The sequence below is a fragment of the Theropithecus gelada genome, chromosome 7a (assembly GCF_003255815.1).
Source record: "Theropithecus gelada isolate Dixy chromosome 7a, Tgel_1.0, whole genome shotgun sequence".
Classification (NCBI taxonomy): Eukaryota; Metazoa; Chordata; class Mammalia; order Primates; family Cercopithecidae; genus Theropithecus; species Theropithecus gelada.
Genome location: NC_037674.1, coordinates 12,190,510 through 12,212,787, shown reverse-complemented (window position 1 = coordinate 12,212,787; position 22,278 = coordinate 12,190,510). Strand labels below are relative to the sequence as shown.

The 22,278-nt window shown below is 36.8% G+C and overlaps 1 non-coding gene across 1 annotated transcript; it reads right to left on the bottom strand.

Annotated features, from left to right (window-relative positions):
* Window positions 1–21,474: 21,474 nt before the first annotated feature.
* LOC112628214 lies at window positions 21,475–21,694 on the bottom strand. Its single transcript, XR_003120377.1, has one exon. It is a non-coding gene; the product is annotated as a small nucleolar RNA U3 (small nucleolar RNA).
* Between the last annotated feature and the right edge of the window lie 584 nt (window positions 21,695–22,278).

The window sequence follows — 22,278 nt, the reverse complement described above, 5'->3', positions numbered from 1 at the left end:
TAATAGATAACCAAACTCTTCGGATTAAGGCTCATGCTGCCACATCTGGAAATGCTTCCTTTGCATTACCCATCACCACCTCCTCACCCCGCCCCAGCCACCAGTGAGAGAAATAGCGGAAGCCTCCCCTTCCACCATTATATGATAGCATCAGCTTTTAATCAGTGAGAGGCACTCCCATTTAAATTTACAGGATGACTCTTTATTTCATTTATCTTTTCTTTTGGAGGAAAGTGAAACAAGAGCACCACCCTTATTAATTATAAGATTGATGGGGTGAAAAAAGCCAAATGAATTTGGCTTGCAAATTCTTAGTCTAGGTATGAATATTTATGACTGTGCCAGGAACTGCAGTCGTGAACCCTGGGTATCAGGCATGGGAGACAGTCAGCCCAGTGCATTCAACGAGGGTTCAGTCTCCCCAAATCTGACATGACATAAATGGAAACGTTGAAATTAGACACAGGGTGGGCTCCCATTAAATCAATTTATTTTCTTTCTTTTTCTTTTCTTTTCTTTCTTTTTTTTTTTTCTTTTTTCTTTTTTTTCTTTGTGGCTAGTCTTGCTAAACATGAACTTGCTTCCAGTAGCTTCCTTCATAAGCTTTAAAAACCTTTTAAAGTGAAGGAAGACATTTATAGATTTTGTGAAGAAAATTTTTGTTTTCCCCACTTGATATTCACTTATGTTTCAAAGCAAGTTTATCTGCAAAATATTTGTGACATGCAGTTAAATTTTTTTAAACTATTTTTATTCCGTTTAAAAATATTGGAAACCTAAAATATCCCGGGTATAGGAAGGATTTAAATAGACATGATTCAAGTTCGATGCAGAGAGAAATGAGAGGGAAAAGAAAACAGCAATGGGAGAGATAAAAAGACAAGTTTTCTATTTATTTGCTTGTTTTCCTTTTTATGCACCAGACTTACTCATGCGTTTTCATTCCAAAGTGAGGAAATTTAAATGAAGGTGGAGGCAGAAAGCGTCAAGGTAGAAAGGAAAGGGTCAAAACAAGGATTTAATAATTTGAAGACAAACTATATTCTCTTCTTTTCCTCCTCGTGATTATACATTTAAGAGTTTTGTAGTGCTTTGGATAAGACGCTGGGGGTTTGAGATTTAATGAGCTCAAATACTGCCTCATCACCGGTTTCTTTTCTGTAAAAGAAATGTTGAGTGGGAGCTGACCCAATCCTGTGAAAATGGTTCATTCTGACATCAGAGCCAGCTTCGCACATACATTTTGAAAAGGAAGACAAGTTGTTTTCAAAACAGAAATGCTAAGCATTCTAAAAAGCATAAGCAATTTAAAAAATGCTCCTCAAATTTTCTGAAAAACTCCCAACGACATATATATATATTTCACAATTGTAAGTGGATATTTGTGCTAAATTGATGCTTTATGTATATCCTGTCTCGATTTGTCTGTTCACTGTAAAGATATAATTTTTTTAAGAAGCGATACCACTGACAACAATTTACTTAAATTCACAAACCTTGAAATTGATGCCTCTCCTATCAATCACATTCAGTAGATACAGTAAAACACATTCAACATTTGTATATCAATAGTGGCACAGACACAAATCTGTTTTGTTCAATTTGAATGCTCTTCAACATGTCATTTCATATTTTTCTGGAACATGTTATGGGTTAGTCATCCTGTTTCAGCTGATTGTTAAATCCTTAACCTAATGAAAATTCAAAATAGAACATTTACTTGTCATGAGTTTCAGAGCTGAATAGTGGACTTTAGGAACAATTTGGACAACTTCTCTTACCATTCCAGCGAAGAATTGGAGGCCTAGTGATGGCAACTGACCAGTCCAATTCATAAAACTAGTTAGCTCTAGTTTCTGACAAGATCCCAAAGCTTTTAACTTAGGGCCAATTTTTCTTATTATATGGTGCTTTCCCATTTTCTACCCTCTATAATCAAGTAGTATTTATAATACTATATGCAGACTTTTTTACTATTATTTTTCCTTCCAGCACATTGATAATGAAATTTTTATTAAATAACAAGAAGAGAGGGATGGGTCTGTCTGCTGATATGAAGATCTGTTTTTGATCTGTGATGCTGTTTTAATTAAGCAAAAACGAGATCTATCCTCTACCTGCAGGATACATAGATGCCAGTATTGGCACAAAAACAAACTTTGTATTTATAGAAATACCAAACTTCCCTATTTATTGGTTACAGTCAGCTCAGTCAATCAAGCTAAAACCAGATATAAATAGAAGTAACTGAGAAAGATCATTCAGAATCTCTGAAGAATGTTCACCAGGAATATTTAAAAGGATACCAGAGTTCCTTGACTTCCACACTAATAGCTGGCTTCTAGGTAACCTTCCCACCTGGCTCTTCTCTTCACCCCGAATTGAATCCTACACATGCTCCATATTTTTTATATTAAGAAGTCCTATTCATGCCTGAAATGATCTTATGTTTATGATGGCCCCTTCTGTCAAATTGTTATTTCTGTAGCCTGCTGTCAGAAGCGTCACTCAAAGTTTCCTTTCCACCTCTCTTTACCCTCTGTTATAGTAACTTAGAAGGTCTAATCCAAGTAGAACCTATTTCACCTATAAAATGAAACTAGGAGAACTTTTTTCATTTCCTGTCACCTACCTCTCTCCCTAACCATCGCCCTGCACCCCCCAAGCTTTATCTTGATTCTGTTTAAGGCTGTTCACTGTTTCTCCTTGTGGTAAAATTTTTCATCCAAGCTGTTTCTCTTAAGTTTCGAGTACCTAATTTTTGTGAGAAAATGCATGTATAAATATTTTGGGCATGTTTTCTGAATCTGTGCTACTTAGGTTAATACTCAGGCAAGAAAGAAAACAACAGTGAAAGTAAAAGACCCTCCAATTACAGAAAGTTCTGGAGCAAAAAATAGCAGATACTTGATTTTTTTTAATATAAAAAATAATATATCAAACTTGTTGATGTTTAAAACTTTTTTTCTTTCTCAGTGGTCTCCTCTCTGCTATGTGTCCATTTCATGATTTTTGTATGAATATGATAAATGGTCATTAAGTCTAACCAGTTTTATTTAATGTTCATAAAAACTGGTAGGTTTTCAAACAGATGTGGCCTGATATGGTTCAGTGAATTTAGTGGACTTCTCGTATAAATGAAATAATAACCATACGGAAGATGAATTTTATACCCTTGTTTACCTCTTCCAGACTCACCCTTATTATAATTACAAATAGTGTTTATTATGTATTATGCAATATACATACCATTGTCCAGAGACTGCACAAAACTTTAACTTAATCACTGCCATCTAGAGTTTATAATCCAAGAGCACCAATGCCAAAAACTACAGGGAAACACGGACACATAGAAAGGGCACCATGATAAATATAATCTTTTTTTAATAAAAAAAAAGCAAATATAATGGAGCCTAGCTTATGAATGAACACATTTTTATCTTTTCATTTAAATATTTTTTTCAGATCCAAGTAGGTGGTTGGGAAAGAGAGAATAATTTATTGCATTTATTTTCTATCAACTAGGGATGACTTTGGACAACAGCTCTTCCCCTTTTAACATTTTTAAGAGACTGGCAAAGAGAAGAAGGTGGCAACCAGAGCTGCCTAAGTGGAGGGAGTACACACAGGTTTAAATAATGAAGGCAGGAGACATCCCTTTACAGTCAGACTGCCTGGATCTCAATGCTGGCTCTGCCTCTCATCAGCTAGACGACCCTAGGCAAACTCATACTTCCAAACTTCTCACAGGGCTTTCACATGCTCACCAAAGGAATTAACGAATGAAGAAATTTATCCTAGTACTTGGCTCATGGTGAGCAGCCAATAAATACCAGTTATTATTGTTAATGGGATAGTTATCATCCTGTACCATCCCTACCCCCAAGCTTAGACAGGACCTCATGTAAAGAATGCATAAAATTTTAACATCTTCTATTTTTATTAATCATATAAGAATTCAACACTTCTGTTAGTATAGATTCTCCTTTTGTTCTATATCACGTAGGTCACTTCAATTGCTTATATATTTGCATCTGTATAGTTATCATTTAATATTCCATGTTTTAAAAAGACCCACACAGCATACATTTTTATGGGCAAGTCATTGAGTAAATAGCTTACTCAATGGGTTTGTTGGTTTATTAGGTAATGGGAAGACCACTAGGCTGAGAGCCAGGAAAACTGGATTCTAAATATTTTTTTCCACTTATTAGCTCTGTAGTTGGGCCTCAGTTTCCTCACCTACAAAATAGGTTGGAGTAGAAAATATCCAAGGTCCATTCTGGCTTTAATAGTCAGGAATTCTACGACTCACATAGGAAACTTTTCCTAGCGGAATCTTTTTGCTTCCTTTCAAGTACATATTGAGAAATATTATGTGCCTGGCCCTGTGCTTGGCCCTGAGACTCAATGAGATATAAGTAGAGTTCTGTGTTCAAGAAATTTACAGTCTAGCAGGGTAACTAACATTACATTACAGTGTAATAACTGCTATTTTACAGGTAACTCTTCAGAATTATAAGACCTGATAGAAGCAACATCTAATGAAATGGAGGCAAATACATGACGAGGGAAAGAGAAGGAAAAGCTTTGTAGAGGAACTGGCACCTCAACTGTCTTAAGGAATAAATAAGAATTAAGACAGAGGTGAGGAGAAAATCATGACAGGAGGAAATAGTATGTGTAAAGAAACAAACAAACGAAAAAAAGAGAGAGAGAGAGAGAAAGACAAGGCCATGCAGAAAACTGGTAGTTAAGCATGGCTGGAGGGCAGAGGGTATGTGTGACTGGGTAGAGACGTGGCTTCTCCCTCTTTGCTCTTCCATGTCTCTACAGTCAGTGTCAGTCCTATAGACTCCTTTGGCGTCAGTTACCTTTCATTGGCTGATGATTGACCACTGTTCTATTTTTGACCCAGAACCTGCATTTGAACTTTAGACCTATACATTCAGTTCTCCAGTGACATCTCTATAGGTCAAGAGGCACCCTAAATTCGTGATCTTCACCCCCAAGGAAACACCTTCTCTTGTGTTCACTATCTTGGTAAATGGCATTACCATCCACCCAGTTGCTTGTGCTGGAGATTTGGGTTTTATCCTTGATACTTTTCTTCATCCCCAGTACCTCCACAAGGGGTATCAAATCCAATCAATTTCCAAGGCCTAATAATTATGCCCCTAAATGCATCTTCAACCCATATGTTTCTCTCTGTTTCAGCTGCCACCACCCTAGTTTTATTTGGACTTCACCACTGGGGGTTCTGGAGCCAAATCTGATCTCTTCATATTCCTATTCAAAATCCTTTGATGGAAACCCGCCACCATTCTTAGGATGAAGTCCACATTTCTTAAAATGTTCTAAGGCCTTGATTGATTTCACTTCTGTCCCCCGATCTTCAGCCCCATCTGGAATCCCCTTATTCTCTTTAATCCAGTCATGCTGTCCGCCATTACATCACTCAAACAGTATAGCCTCGTCCTACCTCAGGGCTTTTGCATATTCTGTTTCCTCAGTCTGGAAGGTTCTTCTTTCCTCCACCGTCCCCCATCTGTAACTTAGCTAACTGCTATTCATTTCTCAGATCTCAGTTTAAATGCCACTGCTGCGGGAGAATTTTTCTTGACCATTTCCCCTCTAGATTAAGCTGGATTCTCTATTCTCATAATAACATTTAAATTTCCTTTGCATCACTATCACAGTAATATTCATTAACAGTCATTTTGTTATATTTGTGATATCACACTAGCTTCATTAATAGTTAATTATGTAATGATCTGTTTAATGTCTGTTTCCCCAGCTAGACTATGTGTTCCGTGGTGACAAGGTCGGGTATCTTTGGTTCACTATGGTATCCCCAATGTCTAACAAATATTTTTGAAGGTAAAAGAAGATGAAAGGGAGGGAGGGAGAAGTCAAAAAATATATAAGGCTTGAAAAATGCCCTTTGGATTTAGCAACTAAGAGGTCATGGATGACTTCAGAGAAGGCAGTTTCAGTGGCGAGGCATGGGTAGATGCAGATTGAAGTGGATTAGGAACAAAAGGGAGGTGAGAAAGTGAAGACCGTGGGTGTAAACTAATTTCAAGAATCTTAGTCATGGAAAAAAAGCAATATGACAGTAGATAAAGGAAAGATGTAGGATCAGGGGATGTTTTGCTTTCTAAGATGAAAGAACTGAACTTATTTCTATAGTTGAAGAGAAAGCAATAAAATAGAAGATATATAAAGTAATGGAGATTAAGGATACAGAAAAAAAGAAAAGAAATTAATGAAAGAATATTAGAGGGTTGTAGTAGAGGCTGGGATTTAGAGCATATAAGCTAAGTTCTTTAAAAGTTAAAAGTCACCTCCTCAATGAGACATAAAGAAGGAAAGTAAAGGTAGGCATATGTATGGATTAAATGGAGGTGTGGGGCTGAGAAAATAATGTGGATGCTGCTTGATAACCTGGATTTTCTCCCAGTTGTAGGAGGCACTCAGAGAAAAGGGATGGTAGGGAAGGGACATAAAGAGAGAGGTAAAAGCTTAAAATCATTGTTGAGGGGAATAGGAGAGGGAGCTGATCAGGCTCAGGTCATAAGATTGCTGAACCTTGCCAAGGGAGATTTGTGGTGCCAACCATCCATATCATTGTGTAATTTTCTCCAGAAGTGCTCAGCAATTTCAGTGAGGGAGTGAGATGCTTGGATTCTTCTAGGTCTGAGAGTTTGCAGGGGAAGAAGAGTTTGGAAGTTAAGAATACATGTTGGGGAGTATTTGAGCTAATAAACCATTGGGTCTAAGTTAGATAAAGAAGGAAACGAAGACACAGAGTGGGTGACAGGCTGAGTGTAAATTTAGGGACACAAGGTTTGGATATTTTCTTGGAGAAAAGAAGCTAAAGGTTCTGAGAGCTAAGAGAATGTAGGAGAGTGTAATGAGAGATTGTTACATCAGCATTTCAGATGGAGAGGTGGAAGTTTCCTCTTCTATGCAGAGGGAATAAGTAGATCCAGATCTGCCATAGTGATAGATATCGAAAGAGGGATCTTTACATCAGTCCTAAAAGGCATGACAACATCCTCACTTTCTCTTCCCATTTCACTCTAGGAATTTCTTTTCTGCTCCTTGGGCCAGATAACTGAAAGATGGCAAAGGAGAAAATGGGAATATGATTTATTCATTAGTTGTTTGTCAGTTCAAACCAATTCACTTCAATAAGTAGTTAATGCGTTAATACCAGCTACCAAGGTGTTGCTGCATGGTAGAGATTTAGTGTTTGCATTTGAGATCCATCATTGTGTTAACTTTGTGGAGAATACATTTGGCTGGGGCTGGGGAGTGAGGGTGGGCACAAGATTGGAGGCAACAACAATTTGACTTCACCATTTAATAAGGCTATAACTTAGGAGTATTTTACCTTTTGTGTCTTAATCCCTTCATCTGTATAATCGGAATGCTAATAGTATGCATCTTGTAGGTTCATTGGGAAATTATTTATTTATAAGGTGTTTAAAACATACCCTACAGATTTCACGGCTGGAGCAGGAAAAGTTATGAGCTTGGAATATCTTCAGTGCCTGAAAGTGAGGAAGTGCTCCCAAAAATATGAAGGCCTGTCAAAAGGTACACGAAGCCAGCTTGAAGAGGCTTCCATCAAAATAAATAAGGAAGTAATGGATTGTTGTCTACTGAATAGAACAGGAATCTGTGAGTCTATAATAATAAATAGATAAATAAACAAGAAGAGAAAGCTCTTGCTTTTACAGTAGTAAACCAGCTAATATAGAGGGAATAGTGAAGTTTAAAAAAATCACCATTTCCCAGCCTGGGCAACATGGTGAAACCCTGTCTCTGCAAAACAAAACAAAACAAAACAAAACAAAAGACAAAAAAAAAAAAAAACCCACAAAAAATTAGCTAGGTGCACCTGTAGTTCCAGTTACTCAGGAGTCTGAGTGGGGAGGATCATTTGAGCCCAGGAGGTTAAGGCTGCAGTGAGCCATGTTTGTGCTACTGCACTCCAGTCTGGGTGACAGAGAGAGACCCTGTCTCAAAAAAAGAAAAAAAAAAGAAGAAAATCCCCATTTTGCAACATCACAGAAAGAAATTGATTCAGGCATGAATCATCAATGGATGCTAAATGTAGTGGAGCAAAGTTGATGAAGAACAGGATATTTATATGATATTGAAGTATCTCATCATAGATTATTTATTACACTAGGAAAAAATTACGCAGTGAAGAAAACAGACAATACCTTATCCAAGTGATCTAAATTAACATCACCAATAACGATGATGTGCCTCCAATGTGATACTGTGAAAAGTACATATTCTCACTTCTTGGTACTCCAGCCCTAAATGCACAACCTAAATGTAGTCATGTGACACATCACACAAATCCATATTGAGAGACAGTCTATAAAATATCCGGCCTGTATGCTTCAACGGAAAGGCCAAGTAATGATTCCACATTAAAGAAGACCAAAGAGACATGAAAAGTGTGATTTATCACCCTAGACTGGATTCTGTATTGGACAAATTTGCTATAAAGGACATTATCAGGGAAATAGATGAAATTGGAATACAGACTTGAGATTAGAAAAAAGTATCACTGTTAATTTTCTCAAATTTGAAGAACTAGAAATGGAAATATCACAGAGTGAGAAACTTATTGGATGTTTGTTAGAGAGAGTATCATGAAGGAAAACATGAGATTAAAGACACTGCAACTATCTGAGAGGCCTGTGTAAAATTGTGTAAGCAAAATAGGGAATCTAATATTGAAATATGCAAATCATTTTACTTTTAGAAACTTAGACTTCTTTGTAGAGCATTAAATTTTATGCTATATTAAGTAGAGGCAATGCTGTTTTGTACATAAAAACTATCTTTGGATTATTTACCTTTTCTTTCCGAAATTGTTGTCTTTTCAACTCCATCTTTAGGGACAGACAAATGATCAACTGAGTGGTATCATTAATAGAAGCACCAGTTTTAGAAGCTCTACTTCTGGAAGTAGAATAACAAGGAGGTGTAACCCAGAGTTTAAGATATCCACTGATAATGAGAGCATTTGAGTGATGGTAATTGGCAAGGAGAAAGACTTAAAGATCTATCTAGAGACCAACCCTTATACTCTAGGCATGCTGCCAGATAAAGACTAAAAACAGCACGTAAGATGGCAAGAAAAATACACTCTTTGGTTTCTTCATTGCCATAAAAGCCATTGAGAAGGGCTTAAAGAGATATGCCATTCCTAAATGGCAACATTAGACTTCTTGTTCTATGACTTGAGTGAAAAATTTTGCCATTAGGAAATGGGGAGAAGGAATGTCATCTTTAACAGAGGGTAGTTTTTGGTCTATCTACTGATAGTCACCAAAAGGTACAGTAAGTAAGGTCACAGAATGTCACCCACTTTGGTTCGATCCTGGTCTTGGAACTAGAACAGTAACTCAACAACACTTTGTCTTTCTTTTATGAAGACTCTTCAGCCTTGATGATAATGATTTAATTAGCAATGTGGGCTTGATTTTTGCACACCCACACAAGGTTTTGTATCACACAACAAACTTACAGAATGTAGCCACAGCTTCTTGCTCCAGGAAATGTCTATCAATTTAATTATTAAAACTAGTTTAATGTTGGTGCCTTGTAAGCAGGATCTTTAAGATGAAATGAGCCAATCCACATTCCATTATTTCACTGACATTTAACATAATCCTTGCAGCTGCCAAGCTATGCCTCCCAAATCTAAGACAATGAGTAAATGTTATTGGTTGAATCGGTGACTAAATCAGCTAAAATGGTTGCTTGACTAAACCAACAAGTCACTGGATACATCGTGAACACACTGAAGGAAATTGGAAGAAATGGAATTCTGGCTCCTGGGTCCCTAAAAATTGCTGAGTGTGTTTCCTTTTTTGTAAAATAGGTATATTCATATTTTGCCTAGATGTGTTACAGTAAAGATTAAAAATAATTCAAGCAAAGTATCTAGCATATAGCAGACAATACATGGTTGCTGTAATTTATTATGATTATTTATTAAAAGTTCAAGTTGCTTTGAAGAAATTAAGCAATTAGTTACTGGTCTATCTGGATCTTAGAAAACTCTAACTAGTACATTCAATCAACTTAAGATAATAGCAAGAGGAAGTTTAAAGTTAGATTAATTCAAGTTGCTAAGCAGCTTAAATAGCAAGCTCACCATTTATTCTAGTTTACTTTTTATCTGACTTCATTTTTAGTTTGAGCTGTTTTATGAAATATTTTTTAGTAAATGGCTGATCTTGCTGGTATTCTGCTGTAGTAAAAACTGAGTAAGATATTAACAGTGATTGTTTGAAGAGGGAGGAAGCTTTTGTTTCTAGTTCAACATTTTATGAAATGGATTGCAAATCCAGGCAGTAATCTCAAACACTGGAATCCCCTATACATTAAGAATCCTGGCAGTCTAAAGATTGTAAGCAAAAAGGCAATAAATATGTCAAAAGAAACTTTATAAATGGGTTTTTGCAAGCCAAGAAAACTGCCAAATAACTTGTAGGCTATAGATGTACTAATGCATTTGTCTTTCTGACCTTCCGATCTTGATTCGTTTTTTGATGCCATCGGCATCTCTAAGGTTACAATTTGGTGGAGATTCTGGATTGCAGTTGTGCTGTCAAAGGGTCATTCTTCCTGGTAATGAGGTAACTAGTGGTCCCTGGGAGAAAGGAGAAAACAATCAGGTCTTGAAAGCTGAAACATACTGAAGTCGAGAGTAGGTTCTTGGCAGAGGCCCAACTCCTCTTTCTCAGAGCGTTTGTCATCATTGCAACAAAGAAGAAAATGGTGGGGTTTGCATAGACAGCCATAAAGTGGGGACCTAAATAACAAAGAAACACAGACACCCAAATCCCATGAACTGGAATGTACTTGGAGGCTATTTTTGAGAGCACTTTGTTTTTTTCATTTACCATATTGTTGAGTCACATGTTAAGGATGTGGGTCGCATTAAAGAGAAGCATGCTGCTTATTTTGAAGCAAATTATTATCAAATGACTATGCTTCAAAACATTTCTTAATTTCAACTTTAAGTGAAGTCATTTGACTTTGGAACATATGCCTTTGCTAAATTGTTGCCAAAAAAAGACAACTTAATTTTTGCATTCATTGCTTGCAAAACTGTTGATTCAAGATGTGATGGAAAGGTAAGACTTTATTTACTCATTATCGCTAGTGAGACTCACTTCATAAAGCCAAAGGTAAACTTGAATACTTGTCACATTTAGTCCAAATGAAGATTGTGACTAGCCTGTGAATCATATTTTTAATTTAAAGCTAAATAAAAATAGTAACAATGGCAAATAATTAAAAAATAGAGAATATATGTTAAGGTGTATAGTGCTATATATATTAGATCCTATAAGATATCTGAAAAATAATATTTGAGTAGAACATATCTCTAGCCATGTGCAACTCAATTTCATGGACCTTATAGGCACTAATTTTTCATCTACATATGCTCTCTAAACTAGACTTCGGGCTTTATGGCACAGTTTCTGTATTAACTTTTTTTCCTATCTTGAAGGTAAAGATTGGATTATTTTTACAACATTTTATTTTATTATTTTTCTCAATGGCTAATATATCGACATGGTAAGAAACTCAAACAATACAAAAAGACACACAATGAGGATAAGCCTTCCATTCCCAGCACCCAGTGCATTTCCTCTCCCTGACAGTTATTTATTTATGTTTTGAGACGGAGTCTCGCTCAGTCGCCCAGGCTGGAGGGCGGTGGCGCGATCTCAGCTCACTGCAAGCTCCGCCTCCCGGGTTCACGCCATTCTCCTGCCTCAGCCTCCCGAGTAGCTGGGACTACAGGCGCCCGCCACCACGCCCGGCTAGTTTTTGTATTTTTAGTAGAGACGGGGTTTCACCGTGTTAGCCAGGATGGTCTGGATCTCCTGACCTCGTGATCCGCCCACCTCGGCCTCCCAAAGTGCTGGGATTACAGGTGTGAATCACCGCACCCGGCCTTCCCGACAGTTATTCTTAGCATTTTCAATATACCATTCTAAATGTATTATCTGAATATTTAAGTGTCTATTTCTATATAGCCACCATTCTTTTTCTTTTTCTCTTTTCTTTTTTCTTTTTTTTTTTTTAGATAGGCTCTTGCTCTGTTTCCCAGGATGGAGTGCAGTGGCATGATCACGCCTCACTCCTCTGGAGTAGCTGGGATGATGGGCCACCACATCCAGCTAATTTTTTTTCTTTTTTTGGTAGAGACAGGGTGTCCCTGTGTTGTCCAGGCTGGTCTCAGTCCTCCACCTTGGCACCCCAAAATGCTGGGATTACCAGCATGAGACACCACACTTGGTCATTCTTTTTCATATTAATATAGTAGCATAGTTGGGTCATAATGGGAAGCAGAAAGAACACTCAAACTTGGAAAATTGGAGAACAGTTTACAAATAAAGAAATTATCAGCAAACTTATGAGTTATTATGTAGGGGAACCACAAGGAGACAGTTTAGTAACCCACACTAGTATCAGTGGAGCTGTCACATCTACAGGCTCAAAGAAATGGGGGATGTGATGGTTATTGTAACGTGAACTTGGGAGGAAGAAATCATGTAGGAGAGGAGTAGTGATACAGTTCACCTAAGGTCGAAAGGGAATGAATGCTCTGACCCCATGCTCCTCTCCTCTGGTGCCATGCAGGTTTCCCACTGGTCAAATCCAACCAGCAGCCATGGGACCCAGAAGCTCAGTGGTAGAGTCCATATAGGTTGGTCTCCACCAGCAAAGAATAGAGCAGAGAAAGGGTAAGTGACTGGAAGACATCTGCCATACACGCTTCTGCTCCATGCTTTTTGCAGTTAAGGATATATGTTGGAGAGCCTTCCATCTATCAGTACCTATAGATCTCTATCCATTCTTTTGAAAGAGGTAATCTATTTCATTGTGGATAAAACATAATTTATTGAATTGGTCTTCTATTGCTAAACATTTAGATTGATCTTTTGTCTTTTATGAATAAAAACACTGTAATAAATATGCTCGTATATGTGTCTTCATGCATATATGTTCTATATCTTTTATATACATTCCTAAAATGGAACTGCTTCTTATTAATTTAGGTCAAAATGGAATTTTAGTGCTTATTTATCTCAACAGGAAAAAATGAAATTACTCTTATATTTGGGCATAAATTTGTCAAAGACTTGTTATAAGTGCTATTGCCCCAAATCCAAATTATTTATTGCTTGAATATCTAAATTCTTTTTTATTTTTACAATGGTACAATAGTGTAGAAGTTACAAAAACAACATGTACTCAGGAGTTAGTGAGCCTGTGCTGGAATGCTGGCACTGATGCATGACTGTGGGCAAATTTTATAACTTCTTCTTTTTTTTTTTGAGACAGAGTTTCGCCCTTGTCACCCAGGCTGGAGTGCAATGGCACAATCTCAGCTCACCAAACCTCTGCCTTCCGGGTTCAAGTGATTCTCCCGCCTCAGCCTCCCAAGTAGCAGGATTACAGGTGTGTGCCACCATGCCCAACTCATTTTTGTATTTTTAGTAGAGATGGAGTTTCAACATGTTGACCAGGCTGGTCTCGAACTCCTGACCTCAGGTGATCCACCTGCCTTGGCCTCCCAAAGTGCTGGGCTTACCGGCATGAGCCACCGCGCCCGGCCTTATGACTTCTTTATGTTTCACTTTCCTTATCTGTAAAACGGGTATACCAGAAATAATAGTAGCTACCTTGAAGGGCTTCGGAGGGGCTCAAATGAACTGATGTATGTAGATTGCTGAGACTAGCATCTAGCACTATGTAAAAGCTTTGCTGTTATTATTGTGCAATAATTATCCTTTAACAGCTGCCTCTTCTTGCCACCACTTTTATAAAGACTTCTGTTTGTCCCTTGTATACATCTTTCAAATATCTACTTTTCAGATCTTCTCACTTTTTCTATGCAACTGCTTACTTTACACCTTTCAGTATTTTTTCACTTATTTCTCCAAACAACCTCTTTAAACTTGCCCTAACCTACCATGATATACCAATAGTATATCAGAACTTTCTCATATGTTGTTTTTATTGATATATGTTTATTCATATATATGATGCTATAATATATATTGATGCACAGAACATGAGAACAACTACTCTGGTTAGTGGCTTTGTGTTTACTCTGGATCACACCAATGGCTAACTCAGTTGTTCTCTGCAATAGTAACAAACAATGCTTGTTTAAACAACATACCTTCCAAAGGCCTTAGGTTTTGTTTGCTTGTTCATTTGTTTTGTTTTTACTAACATATTTGAGACTTAACAGCATCTGCTAATTTATCTAAACTTCCCTTCAAATTATTGTACTTTCAGCCTTCACCATAACTTCAGGTAATGATTATATAAAATTATCCTTTCCTCTTATTTATCTCCAAACTAAGTTTTCCAAACTTTAAGGGGTACCTCCTAGTTCTGGAATTGCAATTTTCATTAAAAAGTTATTTTCTCTACCAAGACTGCATGATTTCACAAACTAATATCATTTACTCTTTCCAAATAATCATTTCCAGATTTATCCTAATAATGGGACAGAATACAATTCAAATGGGCATAGAAAATGTAGTTTTCTTATTTTTGCTCTCATCATGCTAACTTGAAGCCCATTCTGGTTTCTCTCTTAATCTGATCCAATAATTTAAAAGTATCATTAGATAGTCCTTGATATCCAGGGGAAAAAATACTTATCTCTCAGAAATGTTGCTCTCCCACCCTTCTGACCTTCTCGTCTCCAACATGACATCTCAGGAAACTTTTGAATTCTTGTAGGAGGGGTAGAGGATAAGCCTTTTTATTTCATTGTCATTTGTCCATCTAGGCTGCCACTCACTATGTTGGCTTCTGCTGGCTGAAGTCTACAGCTGGTATAATACATAGGATGGGGTCTCTCTGATTTATTGGCGTCCAGTGGTGCATTCTGACCTGCATGTCCTTCTCTCAGCTCTTGCTGACTCCTCAGGCACTGCCACTGCCAGAGGCTCCATCCAGTCAGCCTCTAGGCCCGATGGTCAGCTTTTGCCATGGAGTCACACCATCCTGTTCAGAATGGACCTTGGAAGGTCCACTGTATTCATGCCACTTAGGAACTGAGAGGGACTTGGAAGGTGAAATAAATCATCTGGCTGCCAGCTACACCATTTTGGCTTGTTAAGTATCTCATGTTGGCATAGCTCCATTCTCCTTCCAGTATTTTCTTCAATTTATCTGTATATATACCAAAAGACAACTTTCTCTGAAGGGTCACCTCCAAGTTGGGGGATGAAGTATGGAGAAAGAGACCATTGAGGTATTTTCCTTCCCCTTCTCCACTCTTTCCATCTTCCTAATTTCTTTCATAATACCCTGGGTCTAAAAGAAGTAGATTGCTCCCTCTTACTGTGTCATATCTTTCTTCTACCTAAGCCTAAAAGGCAGAAGAAATATTCTCTGGGAGAAACAGGGAAAATAACTTGAGCAGGTGCTCTAGGTTTGATTCTTGAAAAAAATAAGAGAAAAAAGAATAATTTAGACATTCCTCTCTCAAGCAAATGACTTCTTATGACCATATAAGACTATTTTATGGAAATTTTCAAATTGATATTTCATTAATACAAAACAACAATTAAAATGTCAGGATCTGTTCATTTTGGATACTTTTGTAATTACCCTAATTCTCTTTTACAACCACCTGACCTCTTGCCTTCTTCCTTACTAGGGGTTTCCTTGGGTCAATCAGAAAGGAGGTCATGAACTCCGAAAGGTAAAAGAAAAAAGCAGACTATTTCAGAATATTACTTCCAATACACTTACCTAATTAATTAATCTATTTGATAATACCTACATTCCTTATAGCAAATTAAGTAGAGCCTACTCTTAGATCACATATTATCATTCTGTGACACTCCCACTGAATCTTTCTCAAGTTTCAGCATATCTTTCTTATCAAGGTACAATGACTGCACTGCAACAAAGTGTTCCCGGGTCAGATGAATTATGACATCGCGCTGTGGTTCAGAGAAAGGATAATGTCTTACTTTTTCCTGATAATACTTATTATTGTGCAGATCTCATTTTCTGTGGTTCCCTATTACTGATAACTGATGCTGAGCATATGAGAGCTCAAAGCTGATTAAGGTACTTATCAGTGGGAATTCCACTGACTGCAACAGGTGGCTGTGGTGAGATGCTGGGAGAGAGGAAAGATAGAGGCAGGCATTAGTTTCCTCATTTACTCTGAACCTGTCATCAAATTAGGTTAAGAAGCTAGAAAAAGGTTAGCAACAGTTGATGAAATCAACTTTTCCTTGTATTGACTCTAATGGAAACAAGTTGTAGAACCAACATCATGACAGGAATGTCAGAAATATAAAGAAGAAAAAAAATATTACATCTTCACGTTAACAAGTGAACATTTTTATTTTTTATTTTCCCATTCCTATTCATATTTATTATATCATTTGTAATAGATAAAATCTTACTGAGGGTAACACTCTCAACATGAGATGGATTTCTCATAATGTATTTATGCTCTAATTAAAGACAATTTGACCTTGTAAGATTAAAAAAACTTTTTGCCCTCAGAAGGTCAAGGCTGCAGGGGGCCGTGATTGCAACACTGCAATCCAGTCTGGGCAGCAGAGCCAAAATCTGTCTTAAAAAAAAAAAAAAAAGATTGGGAAAACCTTTAAGACTAACACATCAGGACTCCGACTAGTGTTAAAAAAAAATGATGCTTTTTTCTTATGAAGAACTTACCACTGTAACTGGTCTTACTGTTAAAATAGCCTAATTAGTTGACGGGGGGATACTAATTTACCATGACAAATATACAAATTTCCTGGTGTTGCTTTTTAAATAAACAGAATCAAATTATTTTTGTCTTTAAAAATACCCATGAGATTATTTCTTGTGATGGAGTATAAATGTCTTTAAGCTTTTGTCATTTAGTTATCACATCATTTTTAGTCTTTCCCAACAGCCTTCAAAGATAATTATCATTCTTGAAGATTCTACTGGCTATATTTGACCCTTTGCTCTTTGAATTTTTGGCTTATTTGAGGGCTAGCTGACATTTTTATGATATTGAATCTGCCTATCTATGAGCATAATATATTTTTAAATTTATTTAGGTCTTCCTCCTATATGTCCTCAATAATAAATCACAATTTTCTCCATAAGAGTTTGCATGTTTGAATAATTTACAGTTTCTTTATATTTCTGTTGCTATAAAATTTGTAATGTTTGTAAATTTTAAATCAACATTGTTGGAGTATAATTTTTATATGATAAAATTATATGTGTACATTTTGATGAGTTTTGACAAAGGTATATACAAATATAATCACAACTCTAATCAAGGTATATAAAACAATTCTTTCATGCTTATTTGTAAGCAGTCCCAATCTCCACCCCAGCCACAGAAAAACACTGGTCTTCTTTTTGCCGTTTTTGGGATCTCCAATTACTCATATGTTAGACCACTTACATTTGTCTCACAGGTTATTGAAGTTCTGTTTAAATTTTTCAACTTTTTTTTACTGTGTGCTTTAGTTTCAATAATTTATTTTCTATTTTTTCAAGCTTACCAATGTTTTCTTCTAAAGCGTATAATCGGTTATTAAGTTCATCTAGTGAATTTCTTGTTTCAGAAATTGCATTTTTCAGTCCTAGAAATTTCTACTTTAAAAATCTTTCATTGTCTCATTATATTCATGTTTTCCTTTAAATCCTTGTACATATGTATAAGAGCTGTTTTTAAGATCCTGTTTGCTAATGCCATCATCTCTGTCATTGCTGAGTTGTTTTTTATTGAATGGATGTTCTCTTGGCTTTGTGGCATATTTTTCTGTTTCTTTTTGTGTCTAGTTTTTTTTATGGGTTGCTAGATATTGTGAGTGTTATACCATTGAACATCTGAATTTGTATGTTTTTCTTTAAAGAATAGTGTGTTTATTTTTGCAGGTCATTAGTTACTTGTAGACCAGCTTGATCATCTTGAGTTTTGCTTTTTAGCTTTGTTAGGGTAGGTCTGGAGTATCCCTTAATCTAAGGCCAATTTAGCCCTACTGTTAAGGTCATTCAGTAGAGTCTTCTGCAGACTCTACTGAATGACCTAGGTGTTTAAAAAGTTCTCTCCACTGTGACTATCCAAAACTCAGTGGTCTCCCAGCCCTTTGTGGACTCTGTGAATTGTTCAGCTTACAACTTCCTTGCAGTTGTTCTTTGCCTAGCCTCATGAATTATCATCCTGTGTAGATAAACAAAGTGGTATACAGTGAAAGAGTTAAGAAGACTTTTATGCAGATTTCTGGAACTTTATTCTGTTAATATGGTGAAATACATTGATCAGTTTTCAAAAGTTAAATCATCCTTACAAATTTGGGGATAGACTCAAGTTGTTCATAGTGTGTCTTTTTTCCTCCCCTGCATTTAGTATGCTAAAATTTTATTTAAAAATTTTCCATCTATGTTAATCAGTAAAACAGGCCCATAATTTCCCTTCTCATACTCTTCTAATCTAGTTTTGGTACTAAAATGTTATTAGACTCTAAAATAAGTTGAAGAACTACTGTTCTGCATAATAATTGAAGTGTGTTTTTCTTTGGTAGAATTTTGCCTGGACCTGTTTTTCTGCATAAGCAAATTTTAAATAGCTGGTTCAATTTCTTTAATTTTCAAATTTATGACTTCTTCATATTCCTTTGAATAAAGACATAACATATGTAAGGAAAGAGCATCAAGCTTAAGTGTACATCTCGATGTATTTTTACGTATATTATACATTACTATAATACATTATATAGACAGATACATAGATACAGAGAGCCATCTACCAAACAGATAAAGACTTAGAACATTTCTACTACTCAGAAGGTTCCTTAGCATAATATCCTGAAGGTTTATCCATGGTGTCACATGTTGCAAAATTTACTTCTTTTTTAAGGCAGGATAATATTCCATTATATGCATATACCATACTTTCTTTATCTGTTTATCTGCTGATGGACATTTAGGTTGTTTCTGTATCTTGGCTATTATGAATAATGCTTCAATGAACAAGTGAGTGCAGATATCTCTTTGAGATCCTCATTTCAATTCTTTTAGATCTATAACCAGAAATGAGATTGTTTGATCATATGGAAGATATATTTTTAATCTTTTGAGGAAATTCCATACTGTTTTCCTTAGCAGCTGTGCCATTTTGCATTCCCACATTATGCTAAGTGAAATAAGCCAGTCACAGAAGGATCCATGCTGCGTTGAGTCCAGTTACATGAGGTATCTAAAATAGTAAAATTTATAGAATCGAAGAGTAGAACGGTGTTGCCAGGGTGTAGGGGGAGAGGAGAAGGAGGTGGAGTTGCTAATCAATGGACTGAGAGTTTCAGTTAAACAAGATGAGTAAGTTCTAGAGATCTGCTGTAAAGCATTGTATCTATAGCTAAAAGTAATAATACTGTATTGCACTCTTGAACATTTTAGAGGAAAGATCTCATGTTAAGTGGCCGTACCACAGAAAACGTGGAGTTATTTTTAAGGTTTTTTTTGTTTTGTTTTTTGTTTTTGCATCTTTCTCAATTAGTACCTTACCTCCTACTATTCTGAATTCTATCACTGTAGATAGTTTTGTCTATTCCTAAAATTCTTATAAATGGAATCAAATAGTGTGTGTGTAAAGAGCTTAGCTTCTTTTGCTCAACATAACATTTGTGAGATTCGGCAGAATTCTGTGTACCAGTAATTCATTCTTTTTTATTGCCCTATAATATTCCATCGTTTAAATATAACAAAGCTCATCCATTCTCCTGTTAATGGATATTTGAATTATTTCCTGTTTGGAACTGTTATAAATAAAACTGCCACAAACATTCTTATACAAACTTTATAGTGATAATATGCATTCATTTCTCTTAGGTAAATACTTAGGAATGGAATTGTTGGGCTAAATGTTAGGCATGTGTGCAGCTTTAATAACACACTGGTCCCCCTTTATCATAGAGAATATGTTCCAAGACCCCCAATAGATACCTGGAACCCCAGATAGTACTGAACTCTCTATGTGCTATGTTTCTTCCCATACACTCCTATGAAAAAGTTTAATTCATAAATTAGGCATAGTAAGATATTAACAACAATACCTAATAATAAAACAGAACAATTATAACAATATACTATAATAAAAGTTATGTGAATATGGCCTCTGTCTCTGTTAAAATATCTTAATATTTTCAAACTGTGGCTGAGTATAGAGAGCTGAAAATGTGGAAAGCAAAACCATGAGTAGGGAACTATGGTCTTGCCAAAGAGTTTTCCAAAATCATTGTAACAATTACACTCATGCCAGCAATACATGAGGGGAAGAATTCTTCCACAACCTTGCCCACCCTTGTAATGTCACTCTTTTTAATGTTAGTCATGCTTGTGGGTATGTACTAGTATTAATATATCACTTTGGTTTTACTTTGCATTTCCCTGATTTGGAATGATGCTGTGTACCTCTATGTACTCTTAGTATTTATTTGAATATTCATTCTTTGAAGTGTTTCTTCATGTATAGGATTTTGTTATTGTTATCAAGCTCAAACTAATAATCAGAGAACATGGGTCTTTTTGGTTTTTGTTTTTGAGTTTTTGTTGCTTATGTTTTGATATGTATACTAAGGAAGGAGACCACTATTACTCCTGCTGCCCTCCTCCCTGCCACCTGGCCTAGTTCACAGACAGGAGGAAAGGGAGAAGGCAAAAAATTAGAAAGAAACAAAAGTAAGATAAATAGCCAGACAACCTTGGCACCACCACCTGGCCCTAGGAGTTAAAAAAAAGTAATCATCATAACATCAACCCCTGACCTAAACTACTTGTGTTATCTGTAAATTCCAGACACTGTATGAAAAAAAGCATTGTAAAATTTTTTATTCTGTTAGCTGATGCATGTAGCCCCCAGTCACGTTTCCCACGCTTGCTAGATTTATCACGATTCTTTCACGTGGACCCCTTAAAGTTGTAAACCTTCAAAAAGGCCAAGTATTTCTTTTTCGGGGAGCTGGGTTCTTTAGACGCGAGTCTGCCCACGCTCCCGGCAGAATAAAAAACCTCTTCCTTCTTTAATCCGGTGTCTGAGGAGTTTTGTCTGCGGCTCGTCCTGCTACGATACAAGTTTGCTTTACGATACTTTTTTTTTGGTTAGAAATGTGTGTTTGTAAAGCATATACTCTAATTGTTGGGTGGTTCACATCTTCTACATTTTACCTAATTTTTCTTTTCCTGAATTACTGAGAAAAATGTGTTAAAATCTTCCATCATGTTTATGGCCTTTTCAATTTCTTTTTGTAATTCTGTCGATTTTTTACTTTATATACTTTGAAGCTATTAAATACATATGCATTTTAAATAGTTATACCTTCTTGGTGAATTTTCTTTTTCTTTTCTTTTTTAACAAGAAAGGAAACCACTCAGACTGCATTCTTTCCCTCTTACTCTCCTGGAGGAAGAGAAGAACCATCATCAATGGTACATGGTGGTTGCAGTGAAGCAACAAGAACCTGCTTCATGCTCAGGCGACAATGCCAAGACTCCTCCTCATGGCTTCCAGCGCTCTACATATTTAGAGAAACTTCCCTAGTAATGAACTGTATAGAACGATCATGATTCTTGAGAGTATCATCTTGAATTTTTTTTTTTGTTTTTGTTTTTTTGAGACGGACTCTCGCTCTGTAAGTGTAGTGGCGCGATCTGGGCTCACTGCAAGCTCCGCCTCCCGGGTTCACGCCATTCTCCTGCCTTAGCCTCCCGAGTAGCTGGGACTACAGGCGCCGCCACCTCACCCGGCTAGTTTTTTGTATTTTTTTTTTTTTTTTTTTTTTGAGACGGAGTCTTTGCTCTGTCGCCCAGGCTGGAGTGCAGTGGCGCCCACTCGGCTCACTACAAGCTCCGCCTCCTGGGTTTACGCCGTTCTCCTGCCTCAGCCTCCCGAGTAGCTGGGACTACAGGCGCCCGCCACCTCGCCCGGCTGGTTTTTTGTACTTTTAGTAGACACGGGGTTTCACTCTGTTAGCCAGGATGGTCTCGATCTCCTGACCTCGTGATCCGCCCTCCTCCGCCTTCCAAAGCGCTGGGATCACAGGCGTAAGCCATCGCGCCCGGCCCCTTGAATTTTTCTTTTTATCATTATTTGGCTTTCCTTTCCTTTCCTTTTTCCTTTCCTTTCCTTTCTTTCCCTTTGTTGTTTTTGAGACAGAGTCCCACTCTGTA